The following is a 25570-nucleotide window of genomic DNA, read 5'->3' as shown; positions in this document are numbered from 1 at the left end:
CTCCTCTGAGTGTTTCTTTCAAGCAAACCAGCATGACTGAAAACTGGGAGCCTGCCAGAAAATGTTACGTGGAATAGCAGTGGCAGGTTCATCTTGGTGTGGGCGGAGAGAGAGCTGTACCCTCTCTCTTATGGCTTCAAACACGCAGTGTCCATATGTTGAGCCATAGCTGAGCTGGTTTATAGATGGAGTATGAAGGCTACTACTTCATCTACTTTGTGCAAACACCATGCAAGTGCTGTGGAGATCTAGTGTTACGGATAGGAGTATCAGCTGTTGTCACAGTCCAAACACACAGCATCAATATTCAGTACGCTACAGACAGTCACGTTTTTCTCCTTAGTGCACAGAGCCAAATACTAAAAGGGGGGCAGGGGGAGTTGCATCACATGATTAAATTAATACCATTAATTATTTAGAAACAATCAAAGGAAATACAAGACATCTGGCTTTAAGCCCAAACAACTCATGGCACTGCTGTTGCCTTGTAACCTCATCAGCTCTTAGTCCAGTCATCTCTCTTCTTTCATTATAAACACAGGAGATGCCCCCCTCCTCCCCTTCTTTCCTGCCTTATTTCTGGCAGTTTGGAACACAGATCACAAGACTGGAGTGTAGAGTTGTCTGATTTTGTGTGTATAAACTCTGATAAAGGCATCCCTCCCGGTCCCCATGGCATACAATAGTGTTATGGCATACAATACTGTTTGATTACCAGTGTGCTGCAGCCATAGATTGTGTTTGTGTCTTCATCTTGGTATGGGAAACAAACTGCTGTAGAAGAGAAAAACACTGTTGTTACTGCAGGGCTGAAAAATCATTAAACAAATGTGCTACACTAAGCTGCATACAATATACAGGACAAGGGGCAATGGACACAAACTGGAACACAGGAAGTTTCACATAAGCATATGGAAAAGCTGCTTTGAGAGTGGCAAAGTGCTGGAACAGGCTGCCCAGGGAGGTTGTGTAGTCTCCTCTCTCTGGAAACATTCGGAACCTGCCTGGATGCTTTCCTGGGTGATCCTGCTCTAGCAGGTGGATTGGATTAAATAATCTCCAGAGGTCCCTTCCAGCTTCTACCATTATGTGATTCTGTGGCAGTTCCTGCCCTGAAGAGTGGACAGGCTACATAGGCAGACAGAGGAGAAATAGTGTTGCAGAGAGTGGAAGCAATTTGCCTGTGATTATGCAAGAGGACTGTGGCAAACAGAGTCCACTGACCTCAGCATTCACCTTCCCCTGGCTGATGCTAGTGGCCCTATCCTTTGTGGCCATGGCCAGATATTTTCCATTGGAATGATTTTTTCAGTGGAAACTCTGGAAATAAAAATTTTCCTTGGAAATAACTACTTTACCCGAGAAAAGTGAGAACAAATATTTCCCAACTGCTGGTTCTGGAAGACTCTTTACTCTCTCTTTTCTCTTTTTTCTCTTTTCCCTTTTTTCTGTTTCTCTTTCTGTTAATTTTTATTTTCTCTCCTCCCTCCTCTCCAACTTCCTCTTCTTCTTCTTCTCCCTCTCACTCTTCCACTCCCACTCTCTCCCCCTCCCCCTTCTCTCCCCACGTGGAAGAAAGACCTGCTTGGCTGGTGATGGCATCTTCATGATAAGCTAGTTCCATTTTCTCTTCATCTTGGTCTTTATTAGCATGGAAGAGTTAATACAGTCTAATCATGAAGTTCTCATCTTCTGTAGATAAACTACTACATACAACTTTCTGAAATCAATATTGTGGCAAAACAAAGTTAGGATTAGGATTCCACTTTTCTGTGAACTGGTGAATATGGACCCATTTTGGTTACTAGCAGATGCATTGAAGCCATTCTCATTACATCTATGTCTGTAGAGAGGCACTGACTTTCATTTTCTTACTTTAATCTGAAAAGTGCAGCTTCACTGACTGTTCTCTTAATGGTTGCTGAGAGTTGCTTTGAAGAACTCTTATTTTATGAAAAGGCATTGAGACTTCTGTCACAGTAAGGCTCTCTAGACAGTCTTTACCTACTCTTGACTACTATTTTGAAGATGCACATTCCCAATTATCTGTAAAAAAGTACCAAAATATGCTTCCTTGGTTCCTTGGCTTACTTTAGACTCCTGCTCTCTATTATTTGTAGTATTCCATAGCCTACACTTGTCCTCAGAGAATAAGGGCATCAGTTGAACATATTGGGTGTGATTTTGCAAAGTATGCAGTTATCCACATTTGGTTCCCACTGCATTCAGTGTGTGTTAACACTACCTTCAACAAAGACAGTTAGACCCATGCAGAAGGCTTTAAACCCCCCCCAGAATGAAACCCACCTCTTGCACCCTGGGCTATTTGCAGGCAAGAACATATGTTGCAAGTGCTTCTGCTGCTTTGCAGGGTGTTTGTTGAATGGGCTTAGGCTGCTCCCTGAGCAATAGTGTAGTTTGTTTTGTTGCTATGATAGGTTTGGGTTTTTTAATGTTGTCCCTTTAAGTTTATCATATGTTTTCAAAGTATTGTATCTCTTGGAACTCAATTTAAACAAAAATCCTCTGTATCCAGTTAACTAAAACAACCTCTTAGATTAAGCTCTTCCAAAGTTTTATTTGTTTCCTTATACTAAAGCCAGTGTTTCTTATTTTATTGTCCTCATGTAGTTACTATGTACCGTTTGTTGTTTATGTAAAACTTATATTTTTCTTTTGCTTTTTCTTCTCTCCCTTTACTTTGCCTTTTCCTAACATCTGCATCACATCTTGGTGGCAAGAGCAGCAGTGGTTGGCAGTTTCCCTCAACTTTGCAAGAGAGAGAGAGAGATTTGATTGGAATGAAACCTTGCTCTCCGCACAGCCAGCTTGAGCTGCAGCATTGAAAGGTATCATCTCATTTTCTATCTTGAAACCACAGATGAAAACCACAAACAGGTAGAAATCTCAGTTCCAAACCACTTTTTGATTTACAGCCAAAAAGCCTTTGGCAATACATTTTTCACTCCATCCAATTGGAGTGGTTGCATGGCTGGTCCCCACAGTATCTGTCTGTACCTGTGAGCTTGGTAAAGAAGCTAATTCATTTTAGAAGATTTGGATTGAAAAAGGTTAGCAGGGCAAAGAATTTTCTGATCTTAGTCTTACTTTTTGCCTAGAGTAGCATAACTCACGTAACTTGGTTCAGCATTGAAAATACCAATCCCAGTCACACGCTGTGCATTATAGAGCAAAATGAGATTTGTTGAAACAGCTGTGTGTAGAAAGTCCAAATCTGCAATACAATAATAACCTGGAGGTCAGAGCTCAGATGGATGGATGAAACTGTGAAGACAAAATTTGTGAAATACTCTGCTACTAATACCAATGCTTCATCTTTTGAGAGCATTAGAATTCAGAAAAATAACCTGAAATTAAGTTAAAATGCTACCTTTGTGCTACTGCACATGCTGCCTGTGACACATGCATTACAGAAACAGCCACTGTGTGCTAATAATACGGCATTAAAAGTTCGGACTCCACCCACAAAAATTAGTAACATTCTTAAAAGAAGAGTGATACAGGATCCTGACACATTTAAGTTCATATGTTCTTGGACGTGTGTCCTCAGGAGCATGACAGAAATAGAAAGCCCAGATATTCTTATTTTTCTTATTTCCTGTAAAGAAAGCCATGCTGGGGAAGTAGGAGAATGTACTTGCTGGCAGGCTTTGGCTGGTGGATAGCTGTACAGTAGAGCCGTATTTTATATTTTTACATACCCTTATCTGTTCTGTTCTGTTAGTGGTACTAGTTGACTGGCATGGATTTGAATAAGCATAATTTAGAACAGACTTGGGCCATGCTATTTATATTTGTGCAGATTGCTTCATATTTGTCAAGCAATTATTTTCTGTGGATCTGTAGCATTGTCCAGTGTTGTGCAATGCTTTCATATGTATATATGACTGGTTAAAACACAAAGTGTGTTTTGAAACGACATGACAAGGAACAGTAAAAACTGCACAGTAACAGAACTATACTTGGTTGTCCTTATAATGTCCAATTAATGTGGTTACTGGACTCTGAAGCCTTGCCAAGGATGAATAAGACGTGCTGTGGCCTGGTAAAAGGCAGTTTTCCCCCTGAATGTTCTAAAGATTTCTGTTACAGATGCTACAATGACATGAGGATACTATAATCTGTATCTTTAGTAGCAGTAACAATGAAGGGTGTGAAGTATATCCCCAAAATCTGAAGGTGTGAATTCTAACTCATCAGCGAGCTGCATGTGAGAATTCTATACAGTAAAAACCTCATTCTGTGCTGAAGAGGAACACTGTGAACTCCCAGCATAAAATAAAAAATGTTCTGTTCTCTACTGCTCTATCTTGAGCCAAACTTGGGATCTAAAAGCCAAGCGAAGTTCTTTCATCACCAGTCATAAAGATGCTGTAAGTCAGATTGTCCCCTCAGGCTATATTTTGACAATGTAGTAAATTGAGCTTTGGGAACTTTCTACCAGATCGAGAACTCTGTCACCTCAAAACGCAAAGCACAGATCCGTTAAAAATTCATTTTTCTGATGCAGTTTTAAAAATATATTTTGATGTTTCGACTTTTACCAGTTAGCTCCATGCCCTTATCTGATACCTTTTGTTCCTGTCGCTGACATTAGCATATAGAAGGGCTGGCAGAAATGTGATCTCACGCCCTCACATGGTCCAGGTGAAGTTTGTACTATGGAGTTATTCATTAGTGCAGTTTGTTAACGTTGTTAATGATCAAGCAACATCTACTCACTCCCCTGCATTTTGTTGCTTTCCCATTCTGCTCTTATTACTCTTGTCTACACTGGAAGGTGACTCAGGCATCAGAAAGAGCAAAATTTGCTATGTGCTCTGAAAATGTGTTGGATTTTGCACGTGTGTCAACAATTCCAATTCAGTGAGCTGTGTTGAGAGACATTAAGAAAAGCTAATTCTTGTTTCTTACACAAATTCAATCCAGAGTGGTATGGGAAAAGTGGACAAATTCCTTTTTGCCTAAGTTTTAGAGAAGCTAATGAGAAGGCAAAGCTTCAGAGTTTTGATTTGAGAATTAATTTGGCCAGTATTAAAATTTGTGTAAAATTCTTATTGTTTTCTTCTACCCTCCTCCCCTTTGCTTCTCTGTGTTGTGTGGTGAATATATCATGCCCAGATTTTTCAATTGTAGCTTTGTGCTTAAAAGCAACTTCAACACAATGAAAGTCTTTACTAAATCGTATTTCAGATTCTTCTAGAGAGTTTATAGTTTGGAAAGACAGAGCTGCTTGCATAATTTCCCATTTCAGAAACGCTGTGTACTTAACACTCTGTCTTGAAGGTCTTTTCCAACCTAAATGATTCTGTATGTGTTCCTTGGTCTTGATGGGCCAAGACAATTCTTAATCTGTTGATCTTGGTCTCCTGAAAAGAAAATAGAGGAAGAGGAAGGAAAAACTTTGCAGTGAGGTTGTTGGTGCTGCTATGTTTAAAACCTATTGTTTGCTGGAGTTTTGAGAAGTTTTTGATATGTTTTCCTTCTCTCTCTGACCTAATTAATTTTATGGGGTTTCCTCAGGGATGTAATTTATATGACAAATGAATTACATTAAAAGTTGCTGTCATGGTATGAAACCCCTTGTTTATGGTAAATTTAACATGTTTCTTTATTCTTTTTCTCTATCAAGAGCAATCTAGTGATAGTTTGTTTACTTTTTCAGAAAATTTTGGGTGCACAGGGATTTATTGTCAGTATTAAAAATACTAAAAAATATAAATGAAAAAGGAAAACACTATTACGATTCAGCTGTGTTTAGCAAAGAGCTTCTGAAGTGCCACTAACTGAGAGGAGGTCTTTTTCTTTTGACTACTTCTTCTTTAGAAATAGATTTATGTAGAAAAGAGTCAACTAATAATTAGTATACAAGTATACTCACCAGTTCTCAAGCTACTGTAAAAGAAAAGCGTTAGGTCTCAAGAAGGCAGTTTTAGGAAGGAAAAGCATATACTGTTTTCATTGCTGAATTCAACACTGTCCCATTTGCATTAGTGAAGCAGTTTAACCTTTTGAAGCCCATGCAGTCTTTTTTTTTTTTTTTTTTGCACACAACCTGCTGACTTCAGTTAGATAATACACACATTAAAACATCTACCTTGGGCTTCCAAACCTGCACTTGCTTTTCTGAAGGCTTAAAAAGACACAATGGATAATTGCTGCTCCTGGTAAAAGCATCAGGCATTTTACTAAGAATGAGAGCAGCACAAGTTTGCTGTAATTCCGAGGCAGAATACAAGTTTGGAATTTAGGTGGATTCAAAATTTTTCCAGTAAGATTGTGGCTTGGTGCTTATTCTTGAGTATGGATAATAACAACCTCCTCATAGAGCTGTGGAGTCTCCTTCTCTGGAGACTTTCAAGACCTGTCTGTCTGGATGTGTTCCTGTGTGACCTGCACTAGATAATATGGTTGTGCTCTGGCAGGGGGGTTGGACTAGATGATCTCCAGAGGTCCCTTCCAATCTCTAACATCCCGTGATCCTGTGAACACTGAGTTTCCTTTTCCACTGAGAATGACATGCAGAAAATAGCTTCAATGGAGATAAACCAAAAGTACAGTGCATCTTTAATGACCTTTGTTTTGATTAGGTGGAACAATCCAAAGAAGACAACTTCTTTTGTAAAAATGTACTAAAAGTAGCAAAAGATCCCAGCATTAGTTTAGCAGAATATCCAAGCCAGTGCTTAAAGTTCAGACTGCTCACCAGTGCTGCACTGGCTTGGAGTGCCTGTACCATGGCATAGGCTTTTTGACCTGACCATGGTCAGGTCCCAGAGCTTCACCCACACCCTGAGCAGGATTTGAGGAGGATCTTTTGTTAACTGGGAGGAAACACCAAGCTGCTAAATTTGCCTAAGGGAATGATAGCAGGGAAAGGGTGTTGTGCAGTGAACTTATTTTGAAACACTAGATGCAATTTTTTTTCAGTTTTCTATTTCCACCCCGTGTTCCCAGCTTTTCTAAAGGACTCCTAAGTAATTTCAAAATTAAATTACTTTACTAGCAGTTTTGTGGCCCTCATAAATATGGTGAAGCCTGTCTCTTTCTCTGTGTCTCACTTTTTCTTGGGCTGCTTATGGCATTTGAAAAATCTTCCGTCTATGTCAAGACAGCATGTGTCTTTAGTCAAAGATTAGATTTAGAGGCAAATATAAAATACTTACTTATGTTAAGTCTACACTAATTCTGAGTTGGGGTTTTTTGTTGGTTTTTTGTTGTTTTTTTTTTTTCCTGAAATGGTAAATTATTTTCCTTTCTTTAGATGGATTACAGAGAACATGGTGCTATCCCACAGTCCCCAGCTTCAGTTTTAAAATGGATCAAGTTCAGGTTCTGACATACTTGGCAGTGTACCATCGTTTTTCTACCCCTCCCTCAATCTGGGCCATAATTGTGGATATCCTGTGGACTGCAGCCCAGAGACTGCCAGTACTGGGAGCATACAGAAGGGAAGAGATGATGGCAATAGCTTTGTAGTTTGACCTGACACTTCCATTGTTTCTCAGCCTCTAGTGTGATGAGAGGAGCAGAGAGTTTGGCTAAGAAACTGGTCACTATTTGGAAGAACAGTCTCTCCTACCTGACTCAGATGTTATTATTAGGTGCTGTTCATACTTAAAAAAAAAATCTCAAAACAAGCAAAAAAACCCTAAACCACATAAAATCCCCAAGACCAAACAAGGGGTATTTTAAATAAAGAGAAAGCAAATCGAGGAAGTCATACCCTAGGTAATTCCTCTGCTTATGTTGAAGTTACACCTGGGATGGACATTAACCCCATAAAATTCCTGGGTCACAGACAGCCTTATGACAGACCTTGATAGCTTTGTGGAGACAGATTATGTCAAGCCCTCATATTTGTAAACATAGCAATTCCTCTGTAGTAAGATTGCAAATGAACACCCATTCGGAGATTGCCAACATTATCACAGTTTGTCAGGGCGATCTCACAGCCCACAAAGCGCCGTAAGAGATTGCTTTACAAGTTCTGAAATATTAGAGTGTTGAAGTATGTGACACTGGAATGATGCTTTGATGCCTGGCTTTGTCAGTCAGGCAGACAAATAAATAATACCCAGTGTTTTTATTACTGTAAAGCAGAGCAGGTAATGGAAATGTATGGAGAAACGCTGTCTTGTCACAGCTACATGGAGCACAGAAATGTAGGCAAACTGAAAATGGGATGTGTTGATGTCAAATTCTTCAAACAGGCACTCGTACACCTGCATGGGTCAGGTACTGCAGTGCTTACTGCTATCTCAGCAGGTATCACTTTAAAGCATTAGCATTATTTCATGGATAAATGAAACAGCAAAAATAATTCGGTGGTCTTGCGTTTTGCCCATCTAGTGAAGCATGAAAAACATATATACCGGTAAAGTAAGGATGGAGTTTTGGTTATCAAGGAGAAAAGGCCCTGGACAGCAGAAACCATGGGTTGCTCACTTGACTTGGGAGAAAGAGCAATGCAGGTGCAGGTATGCAGTTAGGAAGTGTGTGATGGCTTCGAGGCTAGATGCCTTTAAGAACCACAGTGTACAGACCTCCAGGAGGTGTAGAGAGGTCCAAGAGGTGGACCACAAGGTGTATTTCATTCCTGTAAGTCCTGCATCCCTATCAAACTGGCTGCAGTTTCAGTTTTCTTCCCTTTTCCCTTCCCCTCTCCTCCCAGGAGAACACAAAGGCTGATATCTTTTACAGGGGAGGCCTGTGTCAGCCTTGGCAATGCTGCCAATTGGGCCTGGAGCAGCCTAATTGTGGCCTGGAGCTGCCAAGCCAAATTTTTGCTGCATCGCAATGGTGTGGTATGGAGGGTAGAGAGGCTTGCAGGGGGTGGGAGGGCATGAAGGCTTGCATTTGTTGGCCTAGTTTAAAGGGAGTCTTGTGTGAAGCTTTGACTTAATGAGCTTCTGTGTTAAACCCAGACTATGGATTTTGGTGTATCTTATATGCTTTGTACTGTCATCTGTAGTTGTGAATAGCATTTCCATTTAAACTCCCCAATTTTATCCAATCCATTGTGTGAATGGTTTTCTTTTGCCTCTTCTGGAAGAGGTAAAAGAGCAATCTGTCTTTCTCTAAACTAAGACAAAGCGGGATGGAGGTAAGCAGTAGAAGAGTATAAACCCCAGCGTTTTTTTCCTCCCCCTCTGGTGAGACCACATCTGGAATACTCTATCCAGTTCTGGGCTCTCCAGTTCAAGAGGGACGAGGATCTGCTGGAGAGAGTCCAACACAGAGCTGCGAGGATGATTAAGGGACTTGAACATCTCTCATGTGAAAACAAACTGAGAGAGACCTGGGGCAGCTCAGTCTTGAGAAGAGAAGGCTAAGGGCAGATCTTATCAATGTCTCTAAATATCTAAGGGTGTCAAGATGAAGGTGCCAGTCTCTTTTTGGTGGTGCCCAGTAATAGGACAAGGAACAACCTGTATGAAATAGAACACAGTTAAGTTCCACCTCAACATGAGAAACTTCTTTACTGTGAGGGTGTTGGATCACTGGAATAGGCTGCCCAGACAGGTTGTGGAGTCTCCTTCTCTGGAGACATTAAAAATGCACCTAGATGCATTCCTGTGTGGCCTGCCCTAGGTGATCCTGCTTTGTCAGGGGAATTGGCCTTGATGATCTCTAGAGAACCCTTCTGACCCCTAACATTTTATGATTCTGTGATTCCCTGGCAGGAACTGTGGAAAAGCTTTGGGAGAATATAGAATCATAGAAACATGCACTGATGAGGTTGGAAGAGACCTTTGAGATCATCAAGTCCAACCACTCACCTAGAGCTCACAATCCCACCACTACTGCTAAGCTACTACCACTAAACCACATTCCTAAGCACCACATCCACACATTCTTTAAAGCCCTCCATGGACAGTGACTCCCTGTGGTGGAGTGTCACACTGACATACTCCACCACCTCTCTGGGCAGCCTGTTCCATGCCCAGAGTTTTGTAATGAGTTTCAGGTCCTTGAAACTTAGGAGATGCATGTAAGAGTAATCTCCAAGCATGTAGTTAGCACTTGGGACTTTCTGTAACAACTGAACTTTATAGGGCACCTTTTTTCAGGTTCCTTTAATATTACACTCAAAGGATGCATGGTCTGAAAACTACTTATGGAGCCTCAAATAAGAGCCATTCACATGGGTAAAGAGTTTCAAACATGGCAAAATTGTAAGTCTTTGTGCTTTGATACAAAATATTGGTATATTTTTGTATATACCAGAGTCCCACCAAAGATTATCTGTGGATCTGATTTGTGTCAATTCTCAGCTTTTACGATTTGTGGAACAGGTGGTCTCAGATGCACATTTGTTGCACTCCTTCATTCTTACAAAGCCATTAAGTTGTAGAAATAGAGGATCATCTTCCAACTTCTGCATCCCTGATCCACCTGTAGTTAGAAAACAAGTCATCTGAAGTTCACTCCTACCTGGACACCAAATAATAATTTGAACTTGACATTGGAGAGCTTTTGCCCCTACTTCTCTATCTTTATGAGCAGCAAAGTACTCAGTGGTACTCAAGCATTAGTTAATATGATTGCTTACACAAACCTGGAGAAGCTTGGCTGAAAGACTCGGTGTAAGGGCATAGAATTATTATGACTGTTGTTAACTGGATGTCTAAACCTAGACAACATATTTGCACATGTAAGTAATTATGATGCACTTCAAGGCATTCTGTTTGTAATGCTTTGTAATGCTTTGCTCTCCATTTCCTACAAATCAAATTACTGAGGGATAGATTTGATTTCCACATCATTTTGAAAATATTTTCTTTTTCTTTTTTTAATTTCCTTTGTATTAATTTTTTTCAAAGTTCAAAACACAACCAACTGTGACTAAATGCATAAAACCAAACAAAAACTCCCCTAAAGTATAACAAAATTAAAGACAGTCTAAGATGATATGCACAAACAATGTAAATCATACCTAACAAACATGGTTGTAATAATATACCTTATCCATGTCTGATCCACTAATAACAAATACTTATTCAGAGAACAAATAACACATTCTTCTTCTTACTGAGAGAGGCAAGCCCCAAACTCAAATTGTATCTTACACTCTAAACAAATATGAAAAACCTGCCAAATCTTCTTATAGAAATCCCAGCAATCTTGTATTTTCTTTGTGTCTTTTGGGAATAATGAGATTGGGGCAGAGGTGGGGGAGGCAGTTTTTACTGGGAATGCGTGTCCTGATCCTGTAGCTTTTCCCTGAGAAGTCCTTGCTGCCTTCTGTTCAAAGGTTTCTCTTAAAAGCTTTCTGTTGCGGGTACTGGATTCAGACCAAAACCTGAAGGCACAGCCTGGGGTTGTTTTTAATAATTAGAGAATTTTTCCCTCTCTCATGAGAAGATTCTTGAGAAGTGCAGGACTAACAAGCAAACTGTAAGTGATACGTCTGGTCAGTTTATAAAGGTTGCTACAAGAATAAAGACCATTACTAGAAATTAATGAATGCTTTCCTCTCTGCATCATGTCAAAACAGGTTTTTGCCATCTTTCCATTTCCTTTCTGGTTATAGAAATGGCTATCATTTGCTTAACAGAACGGCATCATCCTCCTCATCCTACACCTCAGATGTATCCCCATATTCCCCAGGCCCCTGAACCCTTCTCTGGAGTCACTTCGTTTCAGTTTAGTTCAGGGCTAGGAGTTGCAATCGGTGTGGTAGTTGGCACAAGTACTTCCCAAAGAGGAAAAGGCAGATATTTGGGTATCTTACAAGCCATGATACACCTTACATGCTGTGCAGCACTTATTCGCCTTTCTTGACCGGGTCCCAGTGATGTCAGTGTTGCCACTTGCCCCTGTCAGTGTCAGAGTAGTTCTGGACTCTTGCCTCCTGGTGAGAACTCATGCCTAATGACATTTAAAGGAAGTTGTAAGAGACATTTGTCCTCTCTCACGTTAGAGACTTTGGGGTGGAAATTCTCCTTAGCTACTAAAGTGACCCCATGCTGCCCCTCATCCAGGGGTGGTCCCACCATACCTGTGCAGCATCAGGTGCCGCAGGGGTGGAGGAAGTCAGCATAGACCAGAGACCATCACTTCACTGGCTGTGTGAAGGACAGCATGATTCATGCTGAGTTGTGCTGCTACTGCTGGCCATCAGCTCTGTGCCCTTAGTCTTACACCCTGCCCTTCACAGAGGTTTATGACACATCCCTCAGAGAGAAGAGCAAGCAGCCCAATGATGATCAGTGCAAGAGTGACCCAAGTGGGTGATTTGTGCTGGAAACTTAAGGGGGTCTTCTCAGCGTTCTCAATATCTGTATGAATATCTGAAGCATTTTGGAATCTGTTATTCTCCTTGCCATCTGGGAGTTTATGGTCATGAATTTTGCAATTTGCAGATCACACTTCTTGTTGCTGTTATTACTTGAAAAGCACCATTAGCTGAGTCCAGGCTGCCTCTTGAAAAGACCCACAGTCTAGTACCTACAGAGAACACATATACATGATGATAACAAATGGGAGATGACTAGGATCACTAGAGTGATGTAAGGTAGGGATGCATTTTTAAAGCTTGTCGTATTGTATTTTCCACCAGGAGCTTTAGTTTAAATCCTATCAACAGCAGTTTGCATTTAAAACCAAAGCCATAGAAATTTCTCAACATCGTAGCTGAGAAACCTGACTTAAAAATACAAGCCAAGCAGAGCTGGTACAATGTCATGTCCCAGTGTGTAAGATGCCAGATTAATGCCACATAAATTGTTCCTTTATTGATGAATACCTGATTCTACTAATATGATTTCCAGCAAAGATGATTTCTTTTCTGGCTAAAAAATGGAGCTTATTACCTGGAATGTAAAATGTGACAAAGAAATGGTTGTACTAACTGTAGAAACAGAGATCCATCCCAGCTTTAGACACAGACTGGTCTCCTAGCAGTGGGCAACCAGCCTTCATTTCCTTTGAGTACCAGGAAGAATATCTTAATGCACTTTGTGTTTATTCTCTTTGGGATTCTTCTGAATATCAGACACCAGGACTTTTCCCCTGGGCAGCTGTATTAGGTCCTGACAGGGAAAACTAGGATTTGGGAAAAGGTAAGGGTTTTTCTGGCACATGTTCTGAGGGTTTAATGAGGACAAACTGACTTCTGTGGTAGATGGTCTTAGGAAGGAAATGGAGTAACAGGAGAAAAAAAAAAAAAAGATAAATTATAGGCAGAACCTCCAAGGTATCTTTATATATTCTCTTTTTTTCTTTTTCTTTTTCTTTTTTTTTCTCTCTCTTTTTTCTTTTTTTGTCACAGCACAATTATCTTCTTTTGAAGCAATATTTTAGGTATTTAACCTGTAGTGTTTTCACACAAAGTGCCCAGAACATGTTTAGGGAATGGAGAGAATGTGAGTTATATTTTTTTTATTGAAATGAAAATTTACATTACAATACTGGTGTTACTCTTTAATTAACAGACCTGAAGCTATAGTGCCTCTAATTTAATGGACCCTCCTTTAGTCCAGCTGGCCAAACCATCAGAGAAAACGAAAGTCCTGAATATAACCTTTTAACCTCTTGTTTCCAGCATTGCAACACGTCACTGCACTGCCTTTTAGCACAAGACCTGATTTCCATGCTCAACTTGAATTGGTGATGTGCTGGCCCAGAGCTACATCATGACACCTTCACTCAATCTTTCCAGATAGGATGGTAATTTACATGTCTTTGCTGAGATCTCATGTCTTATCTTGTGTTTGTCTATCTCTCAGCTTGCCCATGGTTGTAGTTACTTAGTCTAGGATTTTAACCTTGTTGGATCTTCCTTTATAAGTTCCATTCATTTAGTCAGGGTAGAGATGGTGTCTCTGCTGCAGCTCCACATGGTTTTTCATCTGCATCTGTTTTTTGAATCGTCACAGTGAAGGGGCTGCACACATGAGATTTATTTTCAGTAGACATATCTTCTGCTGCAGTGCGATAACACCACCAGTAAAGTTGCATTCGTTCTGCAAGAGCTTAGTTCTTACTCCTCCTGGCAGGATGTCAGGGGTGTAGTCCATGTAAGTAGGAAGGATTTGCCTCTGTGTTGGGAGGACTGAGGTGAGGCTGTAAGATACAAGACCTCCTCTACAGCATCGCCCAAATAGCATATTGTCCCCAGAGAGTGGCAATAGCAGATGTTTGTGAATGGCAAGACTAAACCTGCAATATGATCAGGAAAATAATTGCCAGTGGAAATATTACTTCATTGTGCTGAAGGGAAGTGAAGCACCATTTATGGATATGACTGAAGAGTTTTACACCCTGTTGTGTGATGGGTAGAGAAGATAGTAAGCCAGCTTCCACTACATCCACTAATTGCATGCACCAGCAAAACCAAACTACTAGAATACCTAGCACAGGCATCAAACACTGATCCATGCAACTATTTCCTGGGTTATGGTCTAGTATGAACACAGGCATACATCACTGCTTCCCATAATCTTGCTGTTAGTCTACCTTACTGGTGGACAGCCAGGCTGGATGGGGCCTTGAGCGACCTGGTCTAGCAGGAGGTGTTCCTGCCCATGGCAGGGGGGTGAACTAGATGATCTTGAAAGTCTTTTCGAGCCCAAAGCATTCTGTAATTCTGTAATAACAGACATAAAAAATCTTGGGAAGGCATGAAAACAAACGTGCAGATGTTCTACATCCCTCTCTCTGCATAGTCACCACGTATCAAGAAACACAGATATGATGATACATCATATGTCAGGGAAAAAAACCAGACTACACCCCATGCAGCCATCACACCTTGAAAACAGATATAAATGGTAAGTGAATATGAATACACAGCTCCTAACAGCCTAATAGAATAGATCACATCACAGCCAGGTACATCTGTTCTCAGCACTAACCATTATCATTAGCTTAAAACACTTAAAATCACTGAGCTTCTTCAGGTCTGGGGACAGATAATACCAAGAAGAATCCACTAAATAGATTTGCCAATGCAGCAAGCAGGGACCTTGACTACATTAAAACGATACATTTTACCTCTCAAAGGCTGTAGGCTGTTTTCAGAGGAACAATCTGAATGAAGAATGACACTAGCACTGGATAGCAATTTCTTTATTGCGGTTTAAATACAGATCTTGAAAGCCTTGGACAAACAATTGTGCCAAACTGGAAAGCAATTTGTTTGTGAAAAATCAGGCTTGTATAGCAAGCCATCCACCATCCTACAGCATGGGTTTTCAGCAGGCTTCTGCACAGGATGCAAAGATCTAACTGTGACTGGACATCAGATTCTGTGGCTGACAAAAAGAGTCAAATCTCACTTTATGTAAGAGAAAAATCAGGGAAAGAGAGGAAATAGCATATTTCTTCCAGGTTCTATCTCTTCCCAGTCTGGTATCTAGACTACTGTGAAATGCAAGATAAGGGGTTTTGCAGAGACCTTAAAGCCAGCTAAGTCGTGAAAGCTTCATAGAAGGTTTCAAAAACAAACAAACAAAAAGGCAATTTGATATACATGCAGCAGCAATCGCCAAGGTGGTTCACTGCTGGTTGTTTATGACTTGTTCTAAAGGAGCTGAAAAGGAAATTACATAACTGTTTCAGCCTGGCTCTTCAATAGAATTGGAAGTAGAGATAGGGCAAAGTGACTGTGATAGAAATAAATGCATGAAATACTATTTTTGATGATGGAAAATGTCTGAACTATGCTGAAACAAAACATGTGTAAGTTTTGCATGTTAGCTGAGAAGAGGTCCAAGGAAATAGGTGAAGATGTAGTTTGTTGTACAGGACAATAAAGTAAATTGTTTGAAGTTTATGAATGACCGTGAAAACCAAAGTCCTCTGACAGAACTTCAGTAAGTGGTTCCATCTGTCTTCACCCTGACTCTCAGCTCTTCAAGAACACTCCAGTTCTTAAGAGAAAAGTAATATCAGGTACACATGGAAGGCTGTCCCATTTTTTAATCAAGATCACTCTTCTTTTCTTTTTGTGTATCCACAGCAAAGAGTTGAGATCCCATGCTTCCAGTGTCATCTTCTTCTGTATGTCCTCCCTACTCTGTCTCGTGCCCTGATTTCGAGGAGGGTTAAAGCTGGCAGGAGTTCTGTGTTTTCCCAAAATTTAGCAGGGTGGGGGTGAGGCCCTGGTGCCAGCACAGCAACCTACTTCTCTGTTCCACTAGTGAAGTGTCTTTGCTGTCCATCGGTTTGACTTGCAGTTTAGTAAGCTGCTTTTCCTGTGTCTGAAAGGCCACACCATAACCTTCCTGCAGTGGAAGTTCTGCAGTGGAAACTTTGGAGGACATTTTTTCAAGGGATCTTCTTCTCACAGGGGTCATCTTGATTTTTCAAGGCAATATGAGCACTTTTGGGGAAAGATCACTTACACAGGCAGGCAAGATTGCCATGCATTCCCAGAAAGTTTAGCATTATCTTTGTGCAGGACCCACTGCTAATGCTGTACAATGTCAGGAAAAGAGAGCTTCTGTATCCATAGTTTTACCTTTTGGCTGTCAATTCTCTGACATTTTGAAAGAGCATTTCTTCCACTTGTTCCTCCCCAAATGCTGGAAATCAGCACTTGACCTGTGGTTTAGACATCTTTGTGGAGCAAAAGACATGGTCTCACAAAACCTCTTTGAGTCCTGTTTTCTAATCTCTTGTGTATTCCCTGTCTCATCCAGAGATGAGGGCTTTCACCTTTGAGGTTCATGCCTTTTCTGCCACAGAACAGTCTAGTGTAGGTAGGCATAAAGACTTTGGGACTTAGGAAACTCTGGCTAGCAGAGAACACTGGATTGTGAATACTTGGGAGCATGGATCACTGTAAAAATACTAGATGTCATAGCCACTTTCCCATATACATTAAATCAAATCCCAGCCTTCAAAGCACTCACATAATCTGCCCGCAGTGTATGGAGGTCTCCAGAAAAACTGCTGTCAACAGCCATGCTTCTCTGGCACAATCAGGCTCTCTGTGCTAAAGGACAATCTGTAGTTGTATCGGGAGGCAGTCCAAGCCTGTGCAGTTAATTCCCTGAGGAAATGGTGGTTAGTGTATAGCTCACCACTCTCTGCTTCCCATGGGAAGTGTTCTTCCATCATGTCTTCTTAAATATAAATCAGGGCGTCAAGCACATTAAAAAAGTCCCTACCAAACCAGGAAACCTTCTGGCTGTCAGTTCTCTGACAGGAGAAACCATATTGCACCCACTTCTATCCCTGGAGAAAGGAAGGAATAATTCATGTTAGGTATGTTGGGTGGCATGCTCAAAGCAATATCCGGATGGTGTTCTGGTCAGGGAATCTGAACTTGAGCACTATAGGTGAATACCATGGATCCTGGCAGGAGGAAAAGGTAGCTTGTAGCAAGAAATACCCCAAGCTCTGTGCCTGTTCGTTCAGCCCCAGGATGGGGAATAGGTGACATATAATCTTTGTAATTAAAAAAAAAAAAAAAAACCAACAAGTAATAAAGTTGCCAAGAAGAGATATTTTATAATCTGTGCTAAATCTCTGCTGGAAAACATGAACAGCAATGAAACTGAGAAGACACTAAAAGAAATTCGGGGCAAAGTGCCAGACGCCCAGACGGAAGCAGAATGTGGACCAAAAAGCTTGCGACAATTGGGTAATTATGGTTTATGAATTTCAGCTTTAATCTGTAGTTCAGTGAGTCCTGATTAAATATCTGTTAAACACAATTAAAGTTTGTTTTTGTATTTCACCGTCTTGATCAGAATAATTAGAGACTGCGTGTTTCATGTCAAAAGTAGCAAGAGGAATTTTAGTGAATGAACATCGTTTTTAAAAGCCATTTGTAGCACCAGCTGTTGGCATTATTTTATATTTTAGTGTTATCAGCATAAAGACGGGTCCTCTCCACGCTGAATGCTTTCCAGCAGGGCTAAGATTCTGCGGTATCTGTGAGACGGTAGGAAGGGTGCCTGGCCACGGGGCTATGCAGGAAGCCCCAAGTGGGACTTTCAAGCTACAGCATCAGACTGTGCACTTGAGCAGTGAAGGGTGAGAAGTGCTGTGAGCAGGTCGTGTAGCGCCCAGCCTGTGCTTCGCTGCCCAAGATGTTTCAGATAGCGAGTGCGGCGAGTGATAGGAAGGATCATTGGAAAGGGCATGTATCTGATGAGCTGCATTTGGAGTCTCTCACCACAGTGTCTTCTGAGAAGCTCCAAGTGTCCCAAGGGTTAGGTGTTAGAGTGTTAGCCCAGAATGAGGATTGTGGTAGCATTATGAGTGCTCTTGGGAAGGAACCCTTGAACTGTGCTGGCAGTGCCTTCGCAAAGGCAACAGACTGCAGCGATGGCCCTATGCAGATACTGAAAAGGAAGGATATGCACATGCCATTTGCTGTGTTCATCTCCATAAGGAACTGTTTTGTTTAAGTAAGGAGAGGCAATCATAGAATCATGGAATTGTTTCAGCTGGAAAAGACCTCTAAGATCATCAAGTCCAACCGCTGACTTATACACCACCATGGCCATTAAACCATGTCCCTGAGTGCCATGTCTACACAGATAAGGTCTTCTGAGTTGTTCCTCTAACAAAAAATAGAATTAAAGAGTGTCATGGGGGAAAAGCAGGATAGCTTTTAATAAAGGAAAGGCACACTGAGATACAGCTTCCATAGATGGGGCTTAGTTTTCTTTTCAAGAACCTGAAGTGTATCTAAATGTCACCTGAACGTAGTTAGGGTGTATAAATAAATCCTGTGGGGAGTGTGTGCACTTGGATGGCTGACCTGGTTTTAGCCTTCAGCTGTCTCTTTATACCAGCAAAGATGCATCTTCAGTCATACTTAGTGGTGCCTGAGGAGGGGGAATAAATCTCAAATATCATAAGCTAGAAATTGAAATTACCTACTAAAGAGACTTGAAAGACAGTGCCAGGTTCTCCTCTTGAGTAAGTGTTTTACTGCTTTATGTTTCATTTCCTTCAAACAGTACAGTTCCTTTGGCCCTTTCAGCTTCATCCACTTTGCTGAATGTCAAAAGAAGGGGGAATTCAAGTGTTGTATGTGGGGGAGACTTAGTCTTCAAGCACAGGAGTGAGACCACTGTCATACTGAGGAGTTATCCGTTGGTAAGAGCTTTCAGTCACCATTGTCCTTATGGAAGGTCTGTGTGGCTCATTATCATCCTGTAGAACCACTCCATTTACTGTCAGCTTAATGATTCAGTTCAAAACTCAGGAAAGGTATTAGCTTATCTGTAGTTTAAATTTTAGTAAACAGTGGTCATTTCTTTTGTTCTGTTTCACATGCCTTTCTGATTCAGAGAGGAACAGTAGTGCCAGGGAAATCAGAATTTCTAAAGTAGACATCCAATAACACTATAGATCTGTTAATTCTTAACTGAAGTCAGGGTTAATGGTGAAAGAGTTGAACAGAACTTAAAAATCAAAGATATATTGGAAGACAGCATCAAAGGCATATCAAACTATGGTGATCTTTTTACAAGTTTCAAGCCCTGAAGAGATGGTGCCCATAATAGAGCTGAGGGAGAAAGGATCAAAGTGATGATCACATGAGTCTTTAAAGCAGAAAGACTATCTGGAGTCAGTCTGTGAAGAGACAGGTTTTGGATGAAACTTTCATAGCACTGGGATCATTTATCAAGTCTGGAAGCCTGGGTGCAGTACAAATGATCAGATTTCACCAGGGATGGAGGGAAAGGATGTTTGATTCAGAATAGGAAAACTAAAACTATCTCTTGTCTATCTGTAGAATACCAATATCCATGTTTAAATGCATGTATATTTACATATCTGTATATGAACACAGGCACATTTAAAGGCACATTTTAGCCATACCCCTTTTCTTCAAGAGGAATGTATTCTGGTGAAACAAAATACATAGATGGTATTTGGGTTGAGTGGATGATTTTTTATTTTCGCTTCATAAAGTACAAGGAGAGGAGAAATGTAGTTAGAGCTTTTGTGTTATTTTTTTGTTGCATTTCTGAATTACTCTGATTTTCCCTCGGAAACAGCTGCTTAAGTATATCTCATCAAATGGCTGAGCTTGTCCAAATCCACTACCCTTATGTCTGAGATAAAAAAAAAATAATCAGGACAGTGTGTAGGTCTCTTAATAATGAGTTCCTTTGTATGGGGGTGGGGATGGTTATTCTGACTTAAAATTTATTGTCTGTATGCCTTTTGCAAAATATATACAATGGAAAGAAAAAAAAAAAAAAGATATATTTCTTCTTTTGGCAAAGGTGTTCATAGTTCTTCCACAAAGTTTTATACTATGGCAGAGGTTTTCTCTTCTCTTTTAGAGAAGCACTGACAGATGTGATGAATGACATTACCTGTGAAAAAGGAATATCTAGATGCTTAAAACAGATCAAGTTTCTTCTTATAGAAGAGTAAACAAAAGGTCACAGACTGTTCTACTTTCATGGACAATCAGGATCAATTCTATGCTACTTAAATGTGAGCTGGAAAGGCTTAAGTAGAGCTGCATGCTGATATTAACAGAGGGTAGGATATAACCTGTGTACATTGTCACAGCTATCCTTTTGCATGAAGTCATGGATGAATGCCATGTGCCCATGTTGAGTTGCCTCCTTGTCAGCAGGCAAGATTGCCCGTCCATCACTATTATCTACAACGAGGTTCATTACCTGCCAGCCAGTAAACATCTCACTCTCACCATCTGCAGTGAATTACAAAGTGACTGGAAGAATCAGGATCAGTTTGCCCTGCAGAATGATTGTCAAGTTCATTTTCATCTTTGGAGGCCCTTTGGAGATGGAAAGGATGGTGACTGGGACGGCAATAAAGGATGATGTCCATTACCCTCAGGCATACAAGCTGACTGACACTGTTCCTACATACATTCCCATTTTACCAGGTGCAGGTGCCTTGAAATTTTCACAGCATGCAGGTGAAATAATTTCTTCTCTTCTCAACTGGCTGTATCATTTGTGGTATATAGTGGTGCCATTTTCACACTCATTCAGGAAAGATTTTTGTAATAAAAACATTAATGGTACTCAGCACAGAGGCATCTCCCATTGACAGAGGTGATGTCCAGCCAACCAGTGATCCATTTAAAAAGGAGGATAGTCTCTTACAGTAATTTTTGCTGTTAGCATTTTGCCAGTCAGTGGGAGGTTTTTTAAAGCTACTAGGTAACTTGACGGTAATTGTAAACCTTGACATCAGTGCATAGGCATACCATGAATTCTGAGCATCTGCTGTAGAGAAGACAAAATCTATTTGATGGTTGGACTTGATGACCTTGGAGGTCTTTTCCAACCTTAACAGTTCTATGATTTTATTTTGTGTGTCTTTTAAGGGAAAACGTTAATTAAGAAGGGCAAATCAAGAATATGTGTCAGTACATTCTTGGTAAAGGGTCTGTTGATGATGTACAAATAGATTAGATGTCCCACTGTTGGCAGAGAGAGGAATGGGAGTTCTTTCATTGGCTTTCAGGACACATCAGCATAGCACAGAACCTGGCCCTCCTGGGCTTGGGTGTCTGGCCTTTCTCTTTGGGCTGTTTCCAGCAAAATGCAGAGTTTAAAACTAACTAAATAAAATTGAGTGATATGTGTGTTGGGTATGTCAGCCAATGGCCACATGTGCAGTGAGGAAATTTTCTCTGAAAGCTCCCAAAGCTCATAATGATTGTGCAAGATATAATTATACTCTTCAGAAATCCAGATCGGTCCACAGTAAGGGGAGGATGGGAGGGAATGTTGCAGACGGATTTTAACAAGTGTATGTGTCTCCTTTCTGCAACAATTTTGATCTTAAGTGCACTTGGCTAAATTCTCATTCTCCCCTGGGGAGGGTTACTGGAGGGATTTCCAGGCTTTTCTGTCTGCCTGCAGCAGGCTCATGGGGAGCGAACACACTGACTACCATTCTTTGCACCTGCTTCAGAGAGGGGCAGCATACACTCCCAGATGCTTGCCTCAGGGTGCCAGCAGGAACCGGGGAATAGGAGGAGGCTGGCATTGCTCTTCAACAGACAGTCATTCCCCTCAGGAGTCATGAAATGCCAGTGGGCAGGCTGTACCCAGGACTTTAGAGCTGAGCAAGTGCTAATGACAGTTTTTTTCCTGATCCTGGTTAAATAAATACAGAGGTCCAGAGGAGAAAGCACTCCTGAACCCTTACTTCCCTCTCACAATGATTCAGAAATAGCTGATATTTAGCTCCCTGTAAGAGAAGAGTTTTGTGCTGCTACTTTAGAGAGTGAAATCTAATTTAAGTGGAGAGCGATCCTGATTTCTGACTTGTTGTAACATTTGCTTGTCTGACCTAATCATTGTTTTCAGGCTTTGTCTTTTATTTTTGGAGTGGAGAACCTGTTTAGATCCCTTGAGTTGTAAAGATTGTCTGCTGAAGGAAACAATTTCCTGAACAATGATTCTTCCCATAAAACAGGGCTTCAAAATGTTGTTGGTGGTACCCAGACATCTGACTGGCTAGGTGTGTTTCAGAATTCTGAGATTTGCTGTATTTTGAAACTGTAACAAATGCTTTAATAAATTAAAAGAATAGTACCCTCTGAACGCTTGAAGTGAATGAAAATTTTGCCTGTGGCAAATAATGCCTGGAGCTTCACAAACACCCTCGCTTCACACAGAAACAGAATTGGCTGCAGTTATTTTTGTATCACTCAGGGATGATCAGATACCTAGAACCAGATAATGGATTCATAGAATCATTGAATGGCCTGAGTTGGAAGGGGTCTTAAAGATCATCTAGTTCCAAACCCCCAGCCATGGGCAGGGACACCTCCCACCAGACCAGGTTGCTCAAAGCTTCATTCAACCTCATCTTAAACACTTCCAGGGATGAAGCGTCCACAACTTCTCTGGTCATCCCATTCTGGTGTCTTCCTACCCTCATAGTAAAGAACTTCTTCCTAATATCTAATCTGAATCTACTCTGCTCTAGTTTAAAACCATTTCCCCTTCCATCTCATGCCCTTATAAGAAGTCCCTGTCCGGCTTTCCTGTAGGCCCCCTTCAGGAACTGGAAGGTCTCCTCAGAGCCTTCAATTCTCCAGGCTGAACAGGCCCAGCTCCCTCAGCCTGTGTGGTAGACAGCATAGCCTGCCTGGGTCACACTTCAGTGTTCAGGATGAGAGGTGAATGTCAGCCTTGCAGCAGCATTTTATATGTTGCATTTGGCTACGTGTGCATGCTGTTGTCACTATCCCCATTTACCAAGACTTGGCAGTGGAGGCATCCAATTGCTGGGTGACAGATTATCAAAAGCATTTGGGTGTTTAAAGATTTCACTGATTGCCTGAAGGTATTTTCAAGAGCGTGTTAGCAGGTTAGGGCCATTCCTTTGGCACTGGCTGCCTTTTAAAGGCCTCTAAAAGTCTTTGCTGCCACCTCCAAGGCTTGCCAGCTCACTCACCAGAGGAGTTGCAAGTACCCTCTAGGCGTCTCCTGTATGAAGCATGTGAGGGACTGATGTGGCAGCAGTCTGCTTCTTTCAGAGTACTGAGAGGTACACAAGTATTGAGAAGTGAATGTAAATAAGAGGGAACTAGAAAACCAGGAGATTTCAGCTGGCTTTGTAAAGGATAGAGCAAGCTTGTGCACTGAGCATTGCACTGAAAGCCGTAACACCACAAATGTTGTCATTGTGCTGTGTTTGCTGAGCAGGGAGTAGATGGATTTGAAGGACTGCAGGCTTGGTGGGCTTTGCATTCACACTGAAATACTGAGCAGACAAGTCAGCTGTAGTATGAACTTCAGCCACTCAACAGTAAGCATAGCTTGGCTTGATAAACATCCTCTCAGAAGAAGATATCTACGTCAGCAGTCCAGGCATAGAGAGAAGCTCTCCTTTATGTCATGTTTTGACTATTATGTGCTTCCAAATGGTACTTTTAGTGACACTGAGAGAGAAGAGATGGCTCTAAATATCAAACAAGAAGGAAATGATAAAATACCAAGCTGTTGAAATAGTGTAGCTACTAGCCAAAAGAACGTCTGGGCACATTTTTAGATGTTGTAAAGTCAGTGTGATTATTTAGCTCTTAGCTGATACATGCTAAGTTGCACTTGCAAAATATTCAGTCCTTTGTTTACAATAATTCGTTTAAGCAGGAGCTTTATCCCTTTGTGTGGTTACGTATTTCTATAAGGGTGTTGAAATTCCACAATTTCGAGCATAGGTTTTTAAACCAAATTAAATTAAAATGTCATTCCCTAGTTATGGTCTCATTCTTTGAGGGGTTTTGAGTCGTAAAACATCTAGAGAAAAACCTGAAACAAACCTGAATCTACAAATTGCAAAGCCGTAGATTGCCTTGCTCTAGTGAATCAAGCAAAAAGTACAGACATTTTCTACCAAAGCAGCTGTCTAAATAGCATCACGACTACTTGCAGTTACACAGGAACGTTTTGAACACACTTCTTGTGTTCAATTGACATTTTGTAAGAAAAATTGACATTTTGAAAGATTTGTGGAATTTTTGTAACTTCGAAAATGGTTTGGAAGTGCTTTAGATAGCATGATATAAGAAATAGAGAAAATAATATATCATGATTTAATAAATATCTTCCTTATTTAATGGTATTTTCCAGAAGGGCCACATAAAAATCCACTGGATTCGATAGAGAAATTCCCACCAAGCTCAGCATGCCCTGAGTTACATTAATGGCAATTCGGTATCCCTAAAAATAGCAACAAAAAAGTTTTGGCCACCTTTTAGTTGAAAATGTGTGATGACAACAGAAGCATTGAATTGCATTTCTTCCTAGACTTTGAGAGAGTTAATCCAGTTCTCTGGCAACTCCCAATAAAAATTTTTCGGCAAGAGATGAAGGTGGTGTTCTATACAAAGTGTATCACATAATGGATCACAGGGATTTTGGCTAATAAAACACCTGCAAAAGGCTGCATAGATGTAGGATTTGAAGAGGACCTTGACCTGAACTAAAGATTTATTGGTTTAATATTTAAATAACCGTGGCACTGTTTGCAATTGCAACACTCGTTAAGGCGATTGTGGATTACTTTTTTTTTCGCTTTCGTTCTTTTTTTTGAAATGTATGAAGTTCAGCAGAACTTGCATAAAAGAATGATGGTCCAGTCTCCTTAAAAATATCCTCGTTGTGCAGTCTGAAGTGATACAAGGAGTCCAGTGATGAGATCTTCCCGTCTTTTCCTCTTTCAAATCTTCCCTTGATTTCACTACCTAGAAAACGTAAATATCAGCTGTGAAATGAGGTTCTGATTCCTTTTCCCTTAAAATTTCACAAGTGAAACAACTTGTTATAGTTTGTCAAAATTAAGAGTTTGTTTGATTTAGCTGGTTTATTTTGATGGAGAAGTTTATAACATCCAGGCAGTTGAGGAGAAGGCAACATGCCTGTAAGTTGCCAAATACTCCTCAAACGACGCCTTAGGATGTGGACAGCAACATTTTAGTTGAAGTATCGCATTCCACAGCTGAACCAAAAAGGTCATGCTGAAGTATGGATGTGTCTGGATTTCAAGGCAGAATCAGAGATTGTTTTGAAGCTTATCTTGTAATTTTCTGTCTGCATATCTTTAACCAAAGTGATGTAACAGTAAC

The sequence above is a fragment of the Indicator indicator genome, chromosome 1, assembly GCF_027791375.1.
Source record: "Indicator indicator isolate 239-I01 chromosome 1, UM_Iind_1.1, whole genome shotgun sequence".
Lineage (NCBI taxonomy): Eukaryota > Metazoa > Chordata > Aves > Piciformes > Indicatoridae > Indicator > Indicator indicator.
The sequence above is the reverse complement of the archived record's forward strand: the minus strand, read 5'-3'. Positions refer to the sequence as shown.